Source organism: Hipposideros armiger, unplaced genomic scaffold (assembly GCF_001890085.2).
Source record: "Hipposideros armiger isolate ML-2016 unplaced genomic scaffold, ASM189008v1 scaffold_246, whole genome shotgun sequence".
Lineage (NCBI taxonomy): Eukaryota > Metazoa > Chordata > Mammalia > Chiroptera > Hipposideridae > Hipposideros > Hipposideros armiger.
The window spans coordinates 618,371-628,371 of record NW_017731596.1 but is presented as its reverse complement, the minus strand read 5'-3'; the positions used below and the strand labels follow the sequence as shown (position 1 = coordinate 628,371).

The window sequence follows — 10,001 nt, the reverse complement described above, 5'->3', positions numbered from 1 at the left end:
AAATGCGGGGGGGGCATGTTAATAGAAATTGGCTTCAAGCAACAGTGTAGGCAACCAAGGACTAGGATGTTGGCTGTGGAGACGGTGGAGGAAGGGATTTGGGATACGTTTTGGTGGGGGAGCTGTGGATTTGCAAACTGGCCCCCATTCACAGAGGGCGAGGAGAGACTGAAGAAAGAGGCCACTCCACAGGGGTAGGTGGCAGGTTTAGTAAGCCAGAGAACTTACTTATGAGGCTTGTCTTGGGTGGCAGCAAGACAAGCAGATCTTCACACCTGCCCGCCAGAATCTTAAAATTTTATATAAAGGCCTTAGCTGGGTTCAGTCACACACACCATCCAGATGGTCTCAACAACACCTGACTCTCAAGATTACTTACTTAGGACAGCTCCCACTGTGGGAATGGTGGACAGAACGAACACTCCAAGGATGGCGGAGGGGCTGAGGAGCCTTCAATTGCCCAGATCCAGCTCGCAGGTCAACTGATGAGATCCTCTCGATGAGCTCTTCCAACAGGAACTGCTGGGACTCTTCAGTGGGGAGAGGAGAGAGACTTTGGGCTATGAGCAATAGAAACCCAAATTAACATAAGCAATAAGAAAATGGGTTCTCTCTCACTATGGAATATTCCAGACTGCCAGATTCAGCAGCTTAATGTGTTTTTACAGTCTTCAGGCTCTTTCCCCCCTTTTGTTGTGCCTCTTTCTGAGTTGCCTTCATCCTCAGTCTGGAAATGAAATTCCAGGTTTCACATCCGGATTTAGAGCATCCAGAAAAAGAACGTCCCTTTTCTCAGAAGGCCTCAATTGCCTTTACTCTTCAGTCAGAATTGGGTCACATGCAAGCGGAATGGGTTACCCTTAGACCAAAACAAGCCTATCCCTGGGGTTGGGGGTAGGCGGGGCCAGGAGTGGAGAGAGGGGATGTCTGAACAAAATGGGGCTCTGTCGGGAAGGACAAAGAGGGGGATGGGCCGGTCAGGATGAGCGTCCACTAGGCTGTGTGGACGGTCAGCCATACAGGGGGTTTGAGGGGAAGAAGGTGGGTTTGTTGCCAACACATTGAGTTCGAAGTGCTGGAGAACATCGAGTGTCAGCAGGCAGTTGGATCTACGGGCTTGGAGCTTCCGAGAAGGGTGTAGCTGAACGAAGAGATGTGTGTGTTAGGGCTGAAACCACAGGGATGTGGATAGGTCCAATCGGGATTACAAAGTGCCTACTACGTTAACAACTAAGGATGTCACCCATTGCCCTGATGGAGCAGTTTCAGACAATGGTAGAGCCAAAACCAGACTGAAGTAGAGAGGAGGAAAAGGAAGATGTGGAAACTGAGCTGTGCTGTGCCATATTGTGTCTCACAAAGCGAGTCTGTTGTGTAGTGAAGATGGAAGACAAACTAGGATAGATGTGTGACAAGCTTGTGAGCAAAAGGTAAGAGGAAGTGATGGTCAGAACACTTGAATGCCTACTGTTTACCAGGTGATGCAGGTGAGAGAAAAAATACAGCCCCTATGCAGGAGCTCCATGCTCACAATGATGAATGAGTTGGTCAGAAACACCAGAACACAAAGAAAGCTCAAAGGTGACCAATAGACATAGAACTCGAACACAGCGTGTGTTTCTAGGCTGACTGTAAACTTTATGGATGCAGGACTACAGAAGTCATTGTTGTTTGATAAGATCATTGGAATGATCTGATCTTTCCCTTCCAGCAGTCCATAGTACTGGTTATTTTATTTTATTTATTTATTTTATTATTATTATTATTTTTAAAAGATTTTTATTGGGGAATTGGGGGAGGGGAACAGCGCTGGGGAATTGGGGAAAGGGGAACAGACAAGTTGCTGTCGTTTTGTTCTTCAGTCTAGTTGTGGAGGACGTTGCTTCACTGGCCCAAGTTGGCACCATCATTGCGCTCTTCCCGGGCGAGGCAGATCAGTCGCCGGCTTCTGGACGGCCGCTCACTGCGGCTGCTGGCCGCTCACGCTGGCTGCTGGCTACACACGGTAGCCCATGGCAACCCACTGCCACAGGGGCTGCAGCCTACACCCACGTGGGTGACTCACAGCAGCCCAGCTCCAGGTTGAGCTGTTGTTCAGCATCTTAGCTGTGGAGGGCAGTGTCACTGGCCCTCATATGTGGGATCCAAACCGGGGCCCTCTGGTGTCCCAAGCCAATTCTTAACCATTGCGCCACTCGGCCAGCCCAGTACTGGTTATTTTAGAAAGAACATTAAGCTAGCTAGAAATTGCTCATATTATTCTTTCCTGCTTACGAGTGAAGCCTGGCTCGCCAAATACAGAAAGGAAATGTCTTCGTCTGTTTGGGCTACTGTAACAAAAATACCATAGATTGGTTTATAAACAACAGATACTCACTTCTCACAGTTCTGGAGGCTGAGAAGTCCAAGATCAAGGTGCTGGCAGATTTGGTGTCTGGTGAAAGCCTGCTTTCTAGTGCATAGAAGGCTGCCTTTTTGTTGGGGAGGGAGGTGGAAGCAGCTCTCTGAGGTCTCTTTTATAAGGGTGCTAATCCCACTTATGAGGGCTCCACCACTATGACCTAGTCACCCCAATGCTACCTCCAAATACCATCATATTGAGAGTTAGGTTTTAACTTTGAGTTTTGGGGAACACAGACATTCATTCTACAGCAGGAGCACTCTGTGCATCTTTTCCCGATCACTCACCTCCTGGGGCTTCAGAAGAGAATCACCCTTCAAATGGACACCCTCTTCATAATATTCGAGACTTGAGCAAAAACAAGTCCAATGGTAAGGGGCACTTTTCTACCTGACTCTTGAAATCACATGAAAGAATTTAAGGTTTCCTTGGCTTGTGTGAACTCTAAAAGCAGAGGTAGTGGTACAGATGTGTTCAGCTGACATGGTTTGAGGGACGGCTCATTCATAAAGAGACAGGAGGAAGCTGCCTCAAGTTTGGTTAGAGGTTGTCCCACAACTGAGGTTTGGAGTGTTGGCCAGGAAGACAAAAGCAGAAATAAAATGTTCCTTTAAGGCTAGTCTTAAAATTTTCAAATAAAAAAGAGATTTCTTTCTGAGTCCTTTCTCAGAAGCATTGTAATTGATGTAGAATTCATTTTGATGTTATTTTCTTTAAGGAAAAAATGGGAAGAGAGGGAACATAATATGACATTTTATTATAGTTAAATCATATAAAATGTTATTCCCACATGACAGACTTCTCATTTTCTTTTATGTTCAGAGAAACCAGATATAGCTTAGTTAAGTCTTACATATTTTCCCTGCTTATTGAACCAATGCATAACCTAGTTTTATTTTGTGATTTATGATCTTGATTGTCACATGATTTCGCATCATCTTCCTGTTGCTCGTTTTGATCATATTTCACGTTGTAAAATGCCCATTGCTCCTTTTAGTGGTGCCAGGTTAGTATATAATCGGTTCAGCCTACCATTCTGTGTGAAACACCATAAGTTTAGGTTTGATCTAAAAAGAGATTTCTTATGGTCAAAATATACCTGCCATCAACAGGCCCAAGTGAGGTGAGCAATCTCAGACTTGTAGATGAGTCTCTTTTACTTGTGTGCTTGTCTTGTACACTCTCATCTCATAGTTTGGGTGAAACTTTTTATTTTTCAACAATTAAAAAAATTTTTTTTATTGGGTAACTGTGTTTTTTCCAGGACCCATCAGCTCCAAGTCAAGTCGTTGTTTCTATCTAGTTGTGCGGGGGTGGGGTGGGGGAGTGCTGCAGCCCACCATCCCATGCGGGAATTGAACTGGCAACCTTGTTGTTCAGAGCACACGCTCTAACCAACTGAGCCATGCTGCCACCCCTAGTCTGGGTGAAACTTGATGTGAAACTTCCTGTACAATGCTAGTGAGTTCATGGTGTGAGGGAGTCAGTGGGATAAGGTTGCATTTTTCCCTTTTTCTTTTGGAAATTTCTTACACAGACTCATTAATCTAGTGTATTTTTCCATGGGTGTGAGATGAAAAGAATGAGGTATATGAAATCCTTTGTTAACCCTCACATGCTCAATTCCCACCTTAGACGAGGCCCCTCCATGTTTAATCCCGTCTTGCGCTACCTTTTTGAAAAATGTTTTAAGTGGTGTATATACCATCATTATTTCATGCATAACACTCTTTTGCTTTACATTATTTGCTAACAATTGAATGAGCACCCATCAACCCGTCACCCATTTTTGGAACTGGGACATAACTAATTACCTAGATAAACCTATGTGTCCCTTTTAAATACTTTATGTGCTGGCAATTATTTATAGTACTTGTAGTTATTTGTTTAGCTAAACTCAAAGGAGAATAAGGACTGAGGATGTTTTGTTCACCAGCATTTTACACCCTGCACAATTATTTTACACAATTTAAAAAAATTGTGGTGAAAAACCATTGCATAAAACTCACTTGCTTTAAGTGTAAAATTCAGTGATTCTCAGTAAATCCAGAGTTGTGCAGTCATCACCACAATCCTGTTTTAGAACACACAGAACACCTGGAAAAGATCCCTCCTGTCCATTTTCAGCCAATCTTGGCCCCACTCTCCGCTGCCCAGGCAACCACTGATCTGCATTCTGTCACTATAGTTTAAAATCTTCTGCAACTCAAAAGACACTTTTAAGAGAATGAAAAGACAAGCCACAAACTGGGAGGAAATATTTGCAAAGCATATATCAGATAAAGGAATTGTATCCAGAATAAACTCAAAACTCTATGCAGTTCTAAGAAAATAAACAACTCAATAAAAAAAGGGAGCAAAAGAGTTGAGCAGATACTTCATTAAGGAAGGTATAAGAATGTCAAATAAGCACATGGAAGCCTGCTCAATATCAGAAGTCATTAGGGTAATGCAATTACAGCAAAAAACTCCAATGAGATTCCATGACACCCATGAGGATGACTAAAATTTTAAAAGACTGACCATACAAAGTATTGGAGAGGATGTGAAGGAACTGACTCAAACCATGCTGGTTGCAATGTAAAATGGTATAGCCACTTTGGAAAATAGTTTAGCGGTTTCTTAAAAGCTTTTCTTTTTCTTTCTTTTTTTCTTTTTTTCACTTTTTATTTAGGGGAACTATACCTCCAAAAATGTAAATTTAGGGCTGGCTGGGTGGTGCAGTTGGTTAGAGCAGGAGCTCTGAGCAACAGGTTCGCCAGTTCAATTCCCACATGGGCCAGTGAGCTGTGCCCGAGCTGAGCTGCCAACAGGTAGCCAGATGGCTCAGCTGGTGAGAGCATGTGCTTCTAACAACAAGGTTGCCGTTTCGACTCCCATATGGAATGGTGGGCTTTACCCCTGCCACCCCCCCACCCCCCCAACTAGATTGAAAGTTGCAACTGGACTTGGAGCTGAACTGCACCCTCCACAACTACGAATGAAGGACAACAATTAGACTTGGAGCTGATGGGTCTAGGAAAAACACAATGTTCCCTTCCCCAATTCCCCAATAAAATCTTAAAAAAAGAGTCAATTTAATATAAGTCAAAGAAAGACTATAAAAATATTTCAAATTAAAGAAGGTCAAGAGGGCAAGTCAATTAAATGTAATACCTGACCCTGTACTGGATCTTGTATTGGAGGCGAAGATGCTACAAAAAACATTATTTGGTCAACTGACAAAATGAGAACACAAATGGCAGATAGATAAAAGTATTGTATCAATGTTAACTTTACTGAAGTTGATAAATGTACTGTGATTATATAAGAGACTATTGTTAGCGATGTACCAAAAGAGTGAGAGAGAACATGATAAAGCAAATGAGGTAAAATGTTAAAGTCGGTGAACCTAAGTAAAGGGTATTGGGTGTTCTTGACACCATTTTTACTTTTTGCAACTTCTCTATGTCTGCAATTTTTTTTAAAGTTAATGGAAGGTTTATTTAGAGATAAATTTTGGGAGAAATAGTACAAAGCTTGTGAAAATTTGAGGTTTAAATGAAGTCTACACTAATAACAATAAGATTAATTTTTAACATGCTGAATTTTGCATATTCAGAAGGCTTATCATAACAAAAAAACTAAAATAAATAAAAACATTTTAAAGGTAATTTGGTTCTAGCAATATATATATATATATATATATATATATATACACACACACACACATATATATATATATATAATTTATATATATAAATTTTTTTTTAGCTGAGCCATCTTGCCACCTGTTGGGAATTGAACTGGTGACCCTGTTGCTGAGAGCTTGCACTCTTGAGCGAGCTCTTAACCAACTGAGCCACTCGGCCGGCCTGCAATATATTTTTTAATTGAGATGAAATTCACGTAACATGCAATGAATCATTTTAAAGTGTAGAATTCAGGGGCATTTAAGATATTCACAATGTTGTTCAACCACTACCTACCAATATTAACAGTGCTGTCTTTAAGGATAATTTAACATTTGCATTAACAAATTTTGCATAAATGCTTTTTAACAAGTTAAAAAAAAACACAGAAGGGCCAGCCGAGTGGCTCAGTTGGTTAAGAGTTGGCTTAAGAGCACGAGCTCTGAGCAATGGGGGTCACCGGTTCAATTCCCACATGGGCCAGTGATGCTGTGCCCGAGCTGGGCTGTTCCTGAGCTGCCAACAGGTGGCAGGATGGCTCAGCTGGTGTAACAATAAGACTGCCTGTTCAATGGTGGGCTATGCCCACCCGCAACTAAGATTGAACTCAGCACCTTGAGCTGAGCTGCCGCCTGGATGGCTCAGTGGATAGAGCGAGCGCTCTTAACAGCAAGGCTGCTGGTTTGACTCCCGCATGGGATGGTGGCTATGCCCACCCGCAACTAAGATTGAACACAGCACCTTGAGTTTAGGGGCTACGAGCTGCCAATGGGAAGCCAGATGGCAATTAGCACCCTCCACAACGAAGATTGAAGAACAACTTGGCTGGTCCCCTTCCCCAATTCCCCAACACTGTTCCCCTCCCCCAATTCCTCAATAAAAAAAAACAAACCCAAAAACAGGGAAGTAGCTCAAATTCCAATCTGCTATATTTTCTGATTAGCTCCTCACACACAGAGACACACGTACACACACACACACACACACACACACACACACACACACAGAATGCTTGACTGGAGGGTATTATGCTAAGTGAAATAAGTCAGATTGAAAAAGACAAATGCAGTATGATCTCATTTATAGGTAGAATCTAAAAAGAAAATAAATGAACAATCAAAACAGAAACAAAGTCATAGATAGAGAACAAACTGATGGTTGCCAGATTGGGGGGAGGGGCATGAAAGGATGGGTGGGAAAGGTGAAGGGATTAAGAAGTACAAGTTGTCAGTTACATAACAGTCACAGGGATGTAAAGTACAGCACAGGGTATATAGTCAATAATATTGTAATAACTATGTATGGTGCCAGGTGGGTACCAGACTAATGGGGGAGCACTTCATAAATTATGTAAATATCTAACCACTATGTTGGACACTTGAAACTAATATAACATTGAGTGGCAACTGTGACTGAAAAAAGAAAGAATGCTTATATATTCAGCTCTACAAAATGCAGGTCTCCAAGAGATTCTCATACTTCATTCATCACTAGCTGTCCTGGATCTTAAAACAGGCTGCCAACATATAGGACAAGTCCAGGACTCTGACAGCTAATGAACAATGTGATGGCTATAAAATTTGTGCATGCAAGTTCACTGCCTGAGCTAAGTTTGTACCAGTGACCAAAACAAACACTGCAGATTTTAGTTAATTCACTCTGAATATTGACGCACCCCTAGTTCCCAGTGGAAAGATGGTCAGTCTGCATGTTTATTCAAGCCTGTATGTGATACCACCACCAGCACCACCACCACCACCACCACCATCATTTTCATTTAGTAAAACCAAGTGTGCAAAGCGAAGAATAGGTAAATTCAGTTCCCAGTAAATCGAGTCTCTTCTCTTTGTCCCCTCTATTTTCACTGTTTTAGGACTAGTTGAGGCCATTTTGTCTTACCTCGCATTTCGATGCTGTCATCTGGGTGTGCCTGTGGAGAGGAACCCATTTCGTGTTGGCCGCCTTCAGTAACTGTCCCTAAGTCACTCAGGTCTCTGGTTACTAGATCTAGACGGATTTATAATGAGATGTCTTGGCTTTCATATTTTCTTTCCACTTGTTAGTAGAAAAATGCAGCCTTCAATTGTTAGTGCTCTTTTTGAGAGCTGCCCAAAAGAAGCAACAGGCGAGAGCTGAGTTATACAAATAGGGTTGCCTCTGAAGGCCAGTTCTCTCCCACCACTGCTGCACAGCCAAGGACATTCTCGGGTGTCTGTTGTCAAATTCTTGCCTCACCAGGAGTTGGTGATTGTCCTCACAGGGGTATGTGGTAGTGGGGTGGGGGTTTGGAAGCAGTGGGGGGCGGGCAGGGGGGGAAACTCTCCTCTTTAGCCTGAAAGGCAAGGGCAGAGGAGGAGCTGCCCTCACTTTTCACAAGGTTGTTTTTCCCTCTAAATTCTTCTAAATCTTGTGAGTAGAGGAGCCAGTAGCCTGGCTGCAGCTTTGGGTGGTCCAGCTGAACGGAAGGCCCTGGAGGAGAGGCAGGCTCCAAGCCTGTCTTTTGGTCAGTTCAGCATCACCTACGCACCAAGATGCCCCTCCGTGGAAATAATTCACTCTACTACTATTAAATAGCTGCGCTTCATATGTTTTCTTGAAACAGAAATTTGTAGTATTACAGCTCCTTGATTCATTTAAATTAGGTATTAGTTCTCACACTCTAACCATAGCAGAAGAGGCAGCTAGACATCTTTTGCTTTAATTACTATACATAAATATGAATTGGGATTATTTTGCTGTAAAACCTCATCTTCAGGGGCGGCCGGTTAGCTCAGTTGGTTACAGTGCAGTGTTCATAACACAAAGGTTGCCGGTTCGATCCCCACATGGGCCACTGAGATGCGCCCTCCACAACTAGATTGAAACAACTACTTGACTTGGAGCCGATGGGTCCTGGAAAAACACACTGTTCCTCAATAAAATTTAACAAATAAACAAACAAACCAACCCACCTCATCTTCATCTTGTGGATGAGAAAGGGGCCACATACTAAACCTGACAAGCTCAGGGGAGGCCGGCATGGAGGCCCTACAAACTCAGAGACTGACATCAAGCACACAGGATGGTTTCAACATAAAAATTCCTAACTGAAAGCAGCTCATGGCAGGTAGTCACGTCCTAGGCCTGTAGCTTCCTTGACAAAGGTCACTCTTTACCTTAAGTGAGCCTGTCTGTTGTCTTTTTGCATCTAAGATGACACCCATGGAATGTCAGCGTAATCCTTTCAGAATCCCTCAGGGCATAACCCACTGCACCAGAGCATGAGACCCGCAGAGCCCACTCATTGTTATCTTGTCACCCGAATACCATCCCTATGTGCTGTAAATGTGATTAACTCATCCTGTACCCAGCAATGTAAAAGGAGGCTGTGTCTCTCCATTTTACTTTTTATCCAATCCCAGAGAGTCCCCCTCTTTGCTTTCTCCCACCCCCTTAATCTACCACCCATGGATTTCATGTAACCCTCGTTACTTCTCCTCCTTTGATTCTAATGTATAAAATAAGCTTCAGAACTGCCATTCTCCAGAGTGTTTTCTCAACTTGTTGAGATTTTGCTTCCCAGCAATTGTCACCAGTTTGGCTCAAATAAACTCATTAAAATTCTCTACAGGTTTGGATGTTTCTTACATCAACAACCTAAATGTAGGTTAACTATTTCATTACGGGCTGATTGTAAACAGTGCTTTTTAATTATTTTTCAGGTGTTCAGTTTTGTAAATTGTTTAGATTTATCAGTGTTTATTTTTGAAATGTAAACTTATTTTACATATAATTGCTTACAAACCATTTACCTGCCACTATAACAGCAGTTTCCTAGTTCTAGAAAGGTTTATTTTAAAATAAACTTATTTAGGAATAAAAGTGAGTCAATTTAAAGACAGTATTCATTATATAACAACACAAGTGATTTGCAGACCCAACAGAACTAG

The 10,001-nt window shown here is 42.4% G+C and overlaps 1 pseudogene; it reads right to left on the bottom strand.

The window, feature by feature from the left end:
- The window catches only part of LOC109389843 (heterogeneous nuclear ribonucleoprotein A1-like), a 10,416-nt pseudogene extending 2,396 nt beyond the window's left edge, over positions 1-8,020 (bottom strand).
- Between the last annotated feature and the right edge of the window lie 1,981 nt (positions 8,021-10,001).